This window comes from Chaetura pelagica, unplaced genomic scaffold, assembly GCF_000747805.2.
Source record: "Chaetura pelagica isolate M959 unplaced genomic scaffold, ChaPel_1.0 scaffold189, whole genome shotgun sequence".
NCBI classification, from domain to species: Eukaryota; Metazoa; Chordata; class Aves; order Apodiformes; family Apodidae; genus Chaetura; species Chaetura pelagica.
In genome coordinates this window covers 3,098,093-3,112,410 of record NW_009970716.1, presented here as the reverse complement: position 1 = coordinate 3,112,410, position 14,318 = coordinate 3,098,093, and positions in this window count along the sequence as shown.

Sequence of the window (14,318 nt, the reverse complement as noted above, 5' to 3'; positions counted from 1 at the left end):
TTTCCCTGTCTCCGGATAAAATGGTTGAATTTGACCTTTCTAAGGTTGTGTGAAGTCTTCAGAGCACCACTGGAGGCAAGCAGAGACCTATGTTTGAGGATATTGCCCTTCCTCATATGTTAAGGGAGATTATTCCAAAAGAAAAAGGAAGACATTTTTGTGCAGCCCCAATCTTACCCTGTTTGGTTCACCAGTACATGATTTAGTTCAGAATCTTTGAGCGAAATATAGTATGTTGCTGTCTAGTTTAATCTGTTTAATGCCACAGATTAATGTGGCAACAGGTTGTCACCTGCCCTTCACTTGTCCAAATACATTGATTTCTGCATCACTTTTGAGGTCTGCATTTTCTATCTGTAAAAGGAATTTTTTTCTCTGTTTATATGTAGGGGTGTATGTGAAGAAAGGGTTGAAATCTTGTCGTTGTAGAAGTTTATCTGACCGAAATCCATTAACTCTTGGTGCCACATCATCACGTCTGACATGAACGTTTTATCAGGGATTTAATTTGATTTCTCATGTGTTTCATGGCATGAAACTGATGGTATGTACAAGTCAGTGCATCCCAGAAAGTACAAATAAACCATCAGGTGGTGAGGGTTCTCTTGTTTTGATCTCTAGCCTTTGTAAATGAAGAAAATATTTTTCTGAAGATGCACCACGAGACTGATGAGGAGTAGAAAGGTTATACCAAGGCTTGAGACTGTTTTTCTTTGGAAACTTTCAGTTCCTTTGGGGACAATTATTATTTGAAATGAAACCTAAGTGCATTAGAATTGCCTTGCACATAATTTCCTAAGTATATTGATGATGCCAAAAAAGAAAAAGTAATTTTCTTATGCAGTCACCAAGCTACTTGCAGAGAGGAAAACATGTAGTAGTTTACATTAATGCATTTACTCCTGAAAAGACAGGTTTATACACATGAAAAAGTTACTTTTGGTCTGTTATTGATTGCCTTAGAAGTAAACATCATGCTAAAAGCAGCTGTGGAACACAGTGTGACAGTGCATGCCCCATACACCTCCGCAGCACAGGAGGACACCTGCCACCTGGAAGAACAGGAGCCTCCACAATGACTGCCCATTTCTAGCAGAGACACTCATACTCGGAGCCTAGTCAGCATCACAAAAGAAATAACCTTCACGTCTAAAGCATAAGACAGTCTCTCACATCTATTGACTAGGAAGAAAGATTTCTCTGAAGTGAGGATTTTCCACCCCACCCACCACCTCCTGTAAGGACACTTGCACTATGTTTTAGGGCATCTACTGCTGCCCAGGAGGCTGAAACAGGTGCCTCACTAATGAGACTCCCTCCAACGCAGCCTGGGTCTCTTCTAAGAACAGCAGGAAATACGACCACTACCAAAATACTGCCGCAGGGTGCGGTTACTGACCTGCAGGTTGCTCCTCAGCAGCCTTGTGCCCTGCTGGGCTGTTGTGTGCCTGGTGCCACCGCCGCGTCCCCAGTGCCCAGCCGCCCGCTGCCCCGAGACTTCAGCCTGGGACTGTGTGTCTCACGGAGAAACAGCAGGACAGACCTTGTGCTTTCAGATGCTCTTCTTCTGAAACTACCACGGGAACCTAAATCATTACAACCCCTAAAGACAACCAGAGCTGGTTAAAGGGCACTCTACAAAAGGTCCCTCCCTGGGTACACTGCGATCATGTTTCCCCAAGAGCAACCAGCTTCTTTCCTACCTCCTCTGGCCAAAGGTCAGCATGTCACAGTGAACAAAGTCCAGCAGTAGCTCATGGTTAAACAGCTAAAGGCACTCCAGCTTACTGCAGGTGCTCCAGAAGTAAAGCTGGTGTGACATGCAAAGCTCACAGATATCAACTATTGTAAAATTTGGAAGGGGTGGGAGAGCATTTTGGCACAGAAGACAAAGAGCATTTGCTGCTGTAACTGAGCAAACAGGCAATAAATAGGCTTGTTGCCTTTGCCTGGGAGTTAATTTCCCTGTTTGCACATCCTAGCACTCGCACACTCTTCCTGGTTTTGCTGAATGCATGATGTTCCCAGCCTGGCTTCCTAAAAACGGCTCCACCCTGGTCATGCAAACTCGTGCAGAGTCTGCCAGTCCCTTTTCCCCGTTCCCCACGTCTGGACCTGCTGGCCAGCTGCAACCAAGAGGCACGCAGCCACAGAGGTCTCAGAGCTCAGGCAGCTTCAGGAAAGCTAGGGCTACCTCAGAGAGATGAAACTTGTATGTGGCTGAGGGCCAGGCAGTTACAGCCAAGCTTTTCCCCTACCCTGAGAAGCAGTGGTCAGCAGGGCTGAAGAACCTGATGCACCTATGGGCCCCAGAAGCCACCTGCCTGCAGAAAGGGGGTGCAGAGACCAGCAAGAGAGGAACGCAAAGGGTGGGAGGATGGGAGGAGCTGGGGACATGGGATGGAGCTGAAATTGCCCTGCATTCCTGCGGTGATACTATAGAAAACCAGACTTAATAAGTTCTGCTATTCATGGATCAGCCGGTTATAATGATGTTAAATCCTCCAGTACTTGTCTGTCAAATTCACACTGAGATAAGTAGGAACTAAGTATGCTCAAGAGCCTTTGAAGGCTATATAAATGCCTAGATACTGGTCTGGGGAGGTCTAACTTTAAATACCCCTGTCTTAAAATGAAAACATAAAAAAGAAAAGTTCTGTCTTTCAGACAAAAACTAATCATTATAGTGCCTAACTCACAGAAACCTTATCAACAAAATTATGCAAAAAGCACAGTTACATTCTAATTCTGAGTAAAAATTACATTTCTGAGATGATGGCACACTTTCATTTCATTAAGCATATAACATTTTTTAATTAACCTAGACCCTACAATGGCCCTTCTGCCTTCAAAAACGTGAAATTTAGGCTTCCTTAAGTACACTACAGGTACAAATGTAAAGTTACTGGAATGTCACAGAAGTAACAAATCATCTAAAAGTGTGGACTACAGCAGAGTGAGAAAAAAATTATTTTTTTGCACTCATGGAATGGGGATATGTGTGTGGAAGATTCTGGCTGCTGGTTTTGCTTTTTTCAATTCATTAGAAGAAGCATTGTCCCCAGAGAGAGCTACTTCCCTTCCTTCCCTCCTTCTCTAGAAAGAAGACAATGCACAAAAGGGACATAATTGGTTTTCTCTTATCTTTTTTCCATCTTTCAGTTGCTCTTTATAACAGTGCTTAATTTTAAGACAATAAGGAGACATATTCAGAAAGACCTGACCTTCTAATGAAACAAGCAGGAAACACCTAGGACAGGTAGAAAACTGAAGAGTCAATGATGCCCTTTGATAAGAATGTACAAGGGAGCAATCCCACTAGCTGTCTGCCTGGTGGTTTGGAAACCCCTGACAGCTGACGTACTGCATAATATTGTGCATTTATTTCAGCAAAGGGAAAACCCACTTTATTCATTATCCCATGATAGGGCTTCAGTTTCTTTTTCTCTCCAAAGCAGCAAAAGCACCAAAACAATGTATGTTTAATATTACCAAAACAATGTATTGTTTAATATCAAACAACGCTCTTCTTTCTGATCAGAACAGGAAAATCAAGTCTTGTTCAACTGCACAGTCAGAAGGAATACACATTTAGACTGGGCCTATCAAGGAAAACATAGAACAGTGTGAAAGCAAGGAAAATTTATAATAGGAGCAAAGGGAACCCATCAGTACCTGTCAGGAGTTTCCCTAAGTGCCTGTCAAGCCAGGAGCACAATGTTTTAAAAGCCCTGGTGTCAGTTCTTAGCTCAAAAAAAGGAATTGACAGCTAGAGGCATGATTTGTGGAAAATGAGCATGTTGCAGTTAACTGGCAGAGTGGCATGAGGAGCCCCAGCTGATGTAGCCAGGGTACAGGTTGCTGCTGGAGGTCTCACATCCCAGATGGGTCCTCTGCCTTCTTGGCTGCTTTAAAGTGGTTCTTTCCTCTGGTTTGGCCCAGAAGTCATATGCTGGACATGAAGGTTTAACTGAAACTGTGACATTTTCTGAACACTTTTGGTTCTAATTGTGTATGGTCTCCACCAAAACTATGTTTTGCTTAAAAAAAAATCTCAAAAAGCCATAACATAAGCACATAATCCCCTACTTAGTGCTTGTCTCTTGTGGAGGAGTGGCAGATACTCCCTTCTGAAGTAGGATCACATTTATACCTCGAAGGGGAAGGCAGAGGAGATTCCTGCTGGAGGAAGGGCTGGACCACTGCCATTTGGCTTCTGAGAGAGCAGAGAAGGGTACATATGTGCTTTCCATTGTCCCAGCTGGTGAAACCCTGATCTGCTTTGATCCCTGGAGCAGCTCAGGACAGTCCCATGCACTCTGCACATCTGCACCATGTGATAGCTCAGTTGTGCTCTGGTCTGGTCTGCTGAGCATCCACGCTGCATCAGTGCTTGCTTTGGGTCCTCTTTTGGACAGAAACAACCAGCTATTCCTGAACAAAGCCCAGATGTGGCTCCAGGGACAGAAAAAATGGTCCAGCCCATGCCAGGAGCAGTTGCTTGGGCTGATACAGCACAGCCTTCCAAGAGGATCCCTGTACCCACAGGTGTCCCTGTGTGACTGTGAAGTGGCCAAACATACACCCTCTGTTTTGTGACATTCCTGTACTACACTGCAGGAGCTCACAGCTAACAAAAAGCATATGAGAAGCTATAATTACGCCTAGGACTAGGAAGGCCACAGATGCTAGAGGAGACCTGGGGCACATGTTGTGTGGATAGGCCAGCCTGCAGGTGTTAGCAGACCACTACAGTTTCTGATATCAATAATACATTTATATTAATTTAAATAAATAAGTTGTCTGCTACCTACTTTTTGTTTTCCCCTGAGCAATACAGCCTAGTTAGTAATTGTAGGTGAAAACTGCTGGTTGTAAAAGGTACTCTAAACAAAAATAATATCCGGTTGGCTAAATGAATTTGTAAATCTGATGTGCAAGCTGCAAATGCTTGGTATCATACCTCTGAAAGACTTTGTGTGAAACCATGGGCTCAGGTGAGGCAAAACTTGTTTTCCTCCTGGTTGCTTGGAAGTGGAGCAGGCCTGAAATGCAGGCCTACAGCTAAAATGTTATTTCATTTATAAATATGAAGAAACTCATGTCTAGCTTTGGAGTATTTTGAGGGAGGTGTCAACTTTAATATATACATCCTCACGCTTGTTCCCTCACATAGAAATTTGCAGTGCAAGTCATTAAAAAAAAACTTAAACAAATGAAAATGGAGCCTTCCCCTTGGAAAAGACAAGCAAGCCGAAGAGACAGAAACACCTCACAGCACAGCTTGCTGCCAAGAGCATCAAATCACTGAACAACACAAATGAAATACTGTTCTATTGCACCCAGCTCGTACAGAAAGCATCCTGCTGGTAGCAGGTGAATGGGGAAGTTGTATTTCACCATTAGATTTCAACAAGGGTGAGTTATGCTTTGGAGGTGGGAGGCTGTGCAAAAGAAACAGACTAGTTTTAAAAGTCAAGCCAAATGCTTGAAGAAAACCTAAAAAGTAGCTGCCAGTGCAGCTGTATTTATGGGTCTATTTAACCAGCAAGTAACTGGCTCATGGATTTTGAGTTCAAGTTATGATTTAACACCATGACCCAAACAAGAAACTGGAACACCCTGAGAAATGATTTTGGCAAGGGTATATTTAATGAGTCAGAGTGTCCTGTTATCTGATGACAGGTTTTTACATGGTGGGAGTTATTTTAATTGCAGTATAATAATCTGAGAAGCTGCAGAGGGTTGAATGCTTCCTCCTTCATCACAAGCCCAGTCAACACCAGTCATGTTTTTGCTTTATGTCCCGCTCAGCAAGGCAGAACTGCTGTTTGTCCACCAGACCTCTCCGGTGAGGGACCTGGGCATGGAGCCCCCATGCACATACCCTCCACACAGCTGGGACTGTGAGCTGGCCTGCAGCTCTCCTGCCCTTTGTGTGCACTTCCTTTGCTTTTAGGATCGAGGAGGGGGTCACATCTTGCTGGTATTCATATCTGTTCTTTTTCATATGACCAGGCAGATGAATAAGTGCTGGTGAATCAGAAATAAATCCTATTTGAAAGCTGACTTCAACAGAAGATCCAGACAGGCACATTTGTTCTGGTGATGGTTTTCTTAAAAAAAACACCTCCCAGCCTCATTATTCTACCCCACATTAGTTGTCTAAAAAATCCCCCAAATATTTGACCCTATCCATCTCTTACTGACAGAGCTGGCAGGAGACTTACACACACTATAAACTACCTATATGACAAAAAACTGCTACTCCCAAATATTTTTATAAGCAAACAGGAAAATCTGTTGCACATAAAAATATCACCAATGTAAGATGCTCATTTGAGGTCCCAAAAAGATGCCTTCACAACTAAAAATATTTAACATTAAAGTTGCTAATGTAAAAAGTAGGCACTTTTTTTTTTTTTTTAAATCAGGTGGAAGTTAGATTTGGAATGACCAAATGCCAGTATTTGAGCTACGTGCAATGACTCCTCTGTCGAGAAGTGACATCATCTCTACTATATAAAATTCCACCTGCAGATATTGGAGTATTGAGCATTAACAGTCTTCCAGAGTCAAGGTGGTCATCTGGATTAAAGAGGGGAAGCAGAGGGAGGTTGCACTAATTGACTTGCTTGCAAATCTGTTTGTCAGATCCTTGCAGATGCTCTCCCCCAATTCCACGAGCTCAGGCTGTCTGAAGGACACAAACCAGAGATATTTTCTGTTTTTCACTTCTCTTAAAAAAGATGTGCCTGCTATCTTAACACAGAAACCAGCCTGTAAGATAGAATAACCCTTTTAAAATTACTTGGACTTCACTCACAAAAATGTAACATTAACTATAAGTAATTGACATAATTACAACTCTGGAAAACCCAAGTTTAAACAAAACAGCAAACTCCCTAGAACTGGATTGGACAAGCAGAAAAACCAAAAAGAAAACACAGATCGTATCTCCCACAGCCTGGCATGTCAGCACCACTCTATTCCCAAAACTGTCAACATTTTACTTCTTAACATACTGTCAAAATTTGACCTCTTCAAATTAACCTTCTTTTTTTTTTTCTTTATTTCTTCTTTTTTCTTTTTCTGTACATCTTCAGTATATTAAAAAAGAAAACTATAAAACCATGAGGCCTCAAGGTTCATCACCATGATAAACTTAAGATGCTGTTAATAACTTGCCAAGGAGAGCAATCACGGACGCTGGACACAAAGTCCAGTGAGGTTGCTGTAGAGCGCTACATTCCCAGGGCTGATTGAGATCTGCACCATGAACTGCTGCTAGGGGGTGCTAACACAAAACCCCTTCCCTCCATCAGGTGGGATTTTAAGGAATACTGCTTGCCTCCATAAGGGAAGAAAAAGAAATCGCTCAAGCATGAGTTTGCCAATTCTGCCACTGTCCATCAGGAATTCTAAGATTTGACTAAGAAGGGTGGTTATGCATTGTTTTGAGACAGTTCTTTCTTGACTTCTTTTTAACCTAGCTCTTCAGTTTTCCATAAAACAAATCTATAATTAGACTCCCAATGCAGCAAAGTATCTAAGCAAGTTAAAATATTTTAAATCTAATCTACATTAACACAATTACAATGAGTTTAAAATGACACAGGTGAACCTCCCTTCCACTGCAGTCACCACACAGAAGAACTTTCACTGTGTTTTCATGCTGCCTTCAAGACACTCCCAAGGAATTAAACAGTTTCTTTATTGAAACTTCCTTGTTGAAATGCAAATGAAGAGCAGAGCTGAGCCTACAGTGTTGAATGAACACAAATTGAAATGCCTTAACTGGATTTCATTTCCATGCCTTCCCTCTTTCCTTCTGCAGGGGAGATGTGTCATCATGGAATATAAAAGAAAGATCTTTATGTATCCTGCTTCTGTTTACAAATGTCTGCTCACCTTTCTATTTGCCATTTTAAAAACTAACTATAGAGAATCACACTCCTCATCTAAAAAGTCCTCTATGTCTGTGCACAAAGCAGTCACTTTGAAAAACATTCAGTTGCAGATGTGTACAGTGTCCAGTAAGTGAGAGCCGTAGTAGTTGTACCCAACAGCATTAACTCACCAGCCATTTACATAAAAATCTTCTGCAGCAGAAAACAGATTACTGCCTAGAGCAAAAAAACTTAGCATACAGAACAGCACCATATTGAACAGGTGTGCATGGTTCTAGTTTTGATATGGGCAATCTGTAATTATGGTGGCAGTACAGAATCACTAAGTTAGTTTTCACCCTGGCTGATCAGATAGAAATTCTTCTATTCAGTGTCATTGGAGCAAGTGCACAGTACAAACTAGACCAGAAGGATCTTTGTTGACTTTAGTCCAGGGTGAAACTTCACTAAGGCTTTGTGGAAGAGGACTGGAGCCTGTTGAACCTGTCAAAATATGTTTCTGTTGGATTTACTGGTGCTTCTCCTTACCTTCAAATTGTGAAAAAGGAGGGAGTGCATTGCCTGTAAGCCTCTGGAAATCCTTCTCCCTTGCGTTTAGTACATCTGGTATTTTGGTGTGCAGAGGATACCACAAGACACCGCAGCATAAGATCTTTCAGAAGTAGAAGGATGACACAAAGGAAGAAATCAAGAAGACAGTTGTTTAGGCCCTTTTTGTTGCTTCTCCGCACTGTTGTCTCAGATTTTCAACCAGATGACCCCATGCTGTTATGGGGTGTGATGGGCCTCCCAGGCAGGCAGCTCCACTAGTGTCCAGATGGCTGGACATTAGTCATTCTTGCTGTTCCCCCAAGTCCCTTTACCCACTTTTCGTTTGTTTCTGTGATGTTGCTTCTGTCCTGCCAGTTTTCCCCTTGACACAGGACAGCAGGCTGACCCCATGCCTGCCCCCATTTCATGCCCTCTCCACAGAAAGCTCTGGGATCTGTGGTCTTTCTCATTTGGGTACAGGTGCTTGATTATCTCCTGCTCTGACCTACAATACTCTTTCTGCAGCCACTGTGATTATGCCTGTGCTTACAGCATTGCACACTTTAAAACAATGTCCTCCTTGCTAAGGGATTCCCACCTGACTGCTGAGGCAGAGCTAAGCTTTGTGCTTTAAGACTTGTTGACAAAAGGTTTTAAGTAAAAACGAAGTAATGCCTCCAGTAACTTCCACTGTACCTAATCCCTGCCAGCCATGCTAATGGAACCCACCACCAGGACAACCAGGCTTTCCATACAGTAATTCCAGGTGCTTTTCCTACATTTTCATGCAGATATGGTGCTTAAAGAGATTTGTAGAGGTCCACAGGTACATCCAAAAAATTTTTAGTGCTGCAGCATGAGTTTTACTGTGAAACTCCTTTCAGAGCCATCCTTGCCATTATGTCTATTTAATGGCTCAGGCAGGCATGGCCCCATCAGCTACAGCATTTACTCAGAAGCACAGGCTGACAAAGACCCTTCACTATGCAGTACATAATGGTCATGTAATTTCCAAGGATAACGTTAGCAGGAACCAACATGATGCAAGGTAGAGAAGGGTTTGCAGAATCAAGATTTTAGCTATCAGTCCCACCAACAGACACAAATGGACACAAACAGACACAAAAGTAGTTCCATGAAACTCAACCTGTAGCTGCCTATCCATGAAACTTCTATTGTCAAGTCCTTATAAAGCTGCCTGCCTGCACAGAGCTAAATACAGGTGTGGATTAAGTATCTCTGGGAGCAGTTCAAATGGAGGAGCTTCATGATGTAGTGGCTGCCCTGAGTGTTGCTTGGAGAAGCATTAACAAAAATGTCATAAACCAAGTTAGAAAAAGCTGTTTCTGTGCATTGCAGAGTGTTAACATAGCAATTTTTCAGGTGAAGGCATTCAGTTCAGTAAAGCTTAGCATGATCCCAGCTACTGGGGCTGCAGTTTCAACTGCAATTACAAAAACTGCCCAGGGGAAAGAAGATCCAAGCAAGATGTGCATTTTTTTCTAGAGACCATTAAAAAAATACATCATAGCCATAGCTGTTATGTTAATAGCTGTCTGTTAATACCTTTCCAGGAGGTATGAAGAACTGGAATAATGACTGTTCTCTGGAGCTTTTCAGAAAGGATGAAAAGTCAGTACGGGCTTCACATCTGCAAAATATGACTTCCTTCACTCAACAACTAGAAGGCTTTGGTTTGATCAACACATTTTTGTTTTTAAGCCAAATACTGGTTAAATACAAGAGAGGCAATCTAGTGACTTCTCAAACTTAAATGCTTCCAAATATGAAGGTTAATGCAGCTTTTGCTCAGTGTCTTTTGATTTTCACTCTCTTAGCCTAGGAGATGCAGGGAAGAAGTTCATTAAATCCTCATGAGTCAGGATACTGTAGTATGAGAAGTAAGCCTTTGTTTAATCAGCCATTAAAAACATTATTTCTGCTAAAATTGTTGGTTATTATTTCTACTTTTGCCTTCCATCATGTAAGCAACTACTGTTTGATATTGACAGGTGCTATATATTGGAAGTAAAGGAAAATGTTGTGACCCAGGACCAGAGAGGGGAGGGCTGGCATTCATTTGGTTAGACACATTTAGTTGTCAGCTCTGTTCTGCACTCTGATCTGTGCAATCCTTGACTTCTGATCAGAAGAAGAGTTCTGAAAGTTATTACTGAAAAAACCAAATTGCATAAAGAAATATTCTCATTGAAAGTACACATTGCAAAGAAGAAAAAACTAAATCAAGATCTGAGCATTCATTTGTCATTGACATCATTGGGAACTGCATATACATGCATTGAGCTCAAATAATTTTGGTAATTAAAATAATTAAAGTTACTTCATTTCACAGAAATTATATTTCACGTTCAGCTGCAATTCATGGGTTAACACTGTGTTATTTTAGCAATATTGAAAACCTGGGGTTTTAGTGCATCACTAGTACTTATGCTCAGCTGGAAATGTGCAAGGGTCGGTCTGCTTGTCTCTAATCACTGTACTTTAAGTTTTGCATTTTACCTGATTATTTCATTTCATTTACCACATCAGAGAGAGGAAAACGAGCTTTTTGTCACAAAACTATGCTTCTACTATTGGCTCTGAAAAGGCAGATTGTTTCCCTCAGAAAACTCTTACTCCTGTGAAAGGCAAAAATCCCCCAGCAAAATACAATTCTGCCTCAAGATAATAAACTAATTAAATGCTAATGTTTTAAATTGCACCCCAAGTAGCACGAAGGAGAAATTCTTGTCATGTTGGTGTTGTACAAGTGGACAGCTATGGGAAATGTTTTCCAATATTCAGAGAGAAAAGCAGGCAGTTCACATCTTTATAGAGGGAATGAGACTCCTGCCAGACACTGCAGATGGCTTGCCCTTCTGCCTCAAGCCCAAAGCATCTGCAGTGGCCTTATGCAGGTGCCATGTGGCTGCTGTGTCACAGAAAAAAATGACTTTGAAATCTCCAGTTGGGGTATGTTCATAAACAAAGAGGTCCAGCACAGCAGCAAACCCCAAGTAACCTGTCTGATACAGGTGATTTGTTGTCAACGTCCTTGCACTGAGGAATAAAGGAAAGCGATTGCAACATCTCGCCTGCAGTGTGATGGCTGCTACACAACAAGTGCAATAACACAAATGAAAGCTGCTGGAGTGAGGGCTGGAGCTCAAGAGCTTGCTGAGCACACAGACTGGATGTTTCTTGTGGTGCCCTCCTGGTGACAGCCCTGCTCCTGCCTCTGCAAGGGCACTGCTGGGCACATGGGGCCCTGGCAGCTGCGAGAAAGCAAGTAACCCTGACACTTCCGGGAGGACACGTCAGTTTTGCCATGTCCCTGCTAATCTGTGATTCTGGTTACACAGGGTTTTTTGTTTGTCAGTGTTTCCTTTTTTTTTTTGCCATTGGAATACTCAGCATCACTACTGATCGAGTGTCACTCCTTTCCAAAGTACCTGTAGAGATTATTCCCATTTGAATATATCCCTTTGCTATGGGCATTTCTGGTTCAAATATAAATCTTTCTTCTTTCCTTAGAAGGGAAATTTGAAAAAGTGCCACTGTGAGATTTCTGTGGGATCCATTCTATTTTATTTTGCATAGGTCTAGCCTGTGTCACAGGAACTGCTTTTAAGGGTGATGACAGCCTTCGTTCTAACTAGTGACTCTGTAATCAGCCCAGGCTAAGCATTATTCTCTCTCTTCCACCTCATATACCCCAAAAAAGGGTTTGCAGACCAGGCTGTCCTTTTGATCCCTGTGCAGCCCTGCTCCTTTCAGCTTATTTACACAGGTTTAACCAACTGAAACTTGGTAAACAGCTGTGCTGAAAATGCAGCACATGAAACCTCCTTGCTTGGTTTTAGTGCATAATAATACACCTCTATTCACTGAAACAATTTAAGTAGTTTGTAATTCAGAGATAGTTACAACACCTTTATCCCGAAACCTGTCTGTCTATCCAATGACTTTTTTCCTTGATTCTGTGATTCAGAGATGAAAAGGTGTTGGAGTTGCTCTGAATGAAGTCCTCTGTAGTGCAAACAGGACTTGAAAACAGATTTTCCATTTAAGCCACATAATCTCCCCTATAGACCCCAGCTAAAAGAGACAAGATAACATTGTCATCAGTCTTTAGTTTTAGATATTTATTTTTTTATTTCAGCTTTTGAGAGCTCTAAGATAATATGTGAACTCTTTCTTTAGTTACTGTAAAGGAAACTTTGCCATCAGTCCAAATTAGTGTCAAATACTGGAACCATGATTCTTGGGAGAAGGCAAGAATCACACACCAGCTATGACACACAAGAAAATTACATGCTTTAATCACAGTCATGCTTTACATCTACAAATTTATCAACAGACTGAAACTGCAGAGCAGCCTTTACCAAAATTTTTCTTTAACGGTATTTCAATCCTTTAAAGCAGATACTTGTGGGAATCCAGTTGCTTTGTTCTCCGGTAATTTTTCCTGGCACTTTGCTTAAGGAGTTCCAGTATTGCTAAGAACTGAAGCCACACTTAGACTACTTTTAATAAAGTGAATGTGTTACCACACTTCAGTACTGCCTAACACCACTGAGCATTTACTGAGCATAAATAGCATGTCATGTGCAAGCCCAGTTAGCAAACACATAAGGAAAATCTGTCACATCAAGGAGGACTGAAGCGAGCAGCAAGCACAGCTAGGGTCTGACACTGATAAACTGGAAGCAACAAATTTTAATAAAATTCTCTTCCATGCATTTTGCTTTGCACACAAATCATACTATAAATAAGTTGTGAATACTGACAACGTGTCAGTCACATCTCATCAGTCCCTCTCTGGGAAAACTCCCCTTTCAGAATTACTTGACAGTCACTTGGGAGTGTAAAAGGTGATTTCTAGAGAGTCATCATATGCATTTTTACAAAGACACATCCAGACCAGCAAAGCACATGTGGAGGACAGTTCCTGCATGAACAAGCCAGCTTCCACTGTGTGGTAGAAACTTCCAGTCACTGAGCATATTTAAAAAAATAACTTGAGTCTATCCAGATTCACCTCTCTCAGTGGCATAGACACACTAGGAACTTAAATCCTGGTATTCTTTTTCTGTGTTTACTGTTTTGGAACACGGAAAAAATCTTGAAATATTAGTCACATCACCTATTTCTGCAAAGCTCATCCAAAGATCAGCAAGTATTTTTCAGCATGAGTCACTACCCACATTTCTGTTGCAATAATTAGATTGCACATTTTCATTAGAAACTCTTGACTCCTGCTCCTACTCTTCCCTTAGGAGCTGAGCAGAAGCCAGCTGTTTTGAGTTTTCTTGGAAAACCACAATGCTTTCAAATGCAACTGTACATGAATTTTGTCTGTTATTTTAAAGGAAGAGACATCAAAATCAAAACAACTAGCTAATTAAGCATGAGCTAATCAAGCCGTGCTTTAGATGGCAACATGTAGTCAACTACCGTTGACGCAAGCAAACTGCAAAATAACAATGTGAACTCCTCTTCTGACTTCCAAGGAGTGAACCTTTGGCAAACCTCATAACCAAGTGCCACTGCCCTTCTGCCTCTCAAAGCTGGGAAAATGGAAGTGGGAAATGTACCTGGGGAGAGACTGGTGTGTTCCCGTGGGTGCTGCTCCCTCCTCCTGTCTCGCTGGGCAGCCCAACGTCTCCACAGCCACGGCTGCCTGTGCTGGTCAATGTTTGACCAGGCTGTGAGCAACTTGCTGTCCCACCCTCCCTGCAAACACCCCGTGGGGAAGGCAGTGCTGGGACCACGGGGGCAGAGCCAGTGCTGAAAAGGTTGCCTCTCTTCTATCCAGCCTGTCCCCTGCAGGGAAAAAAGGGCACACAAAATAGGGGAAACCTGCTAAGAGGGGCA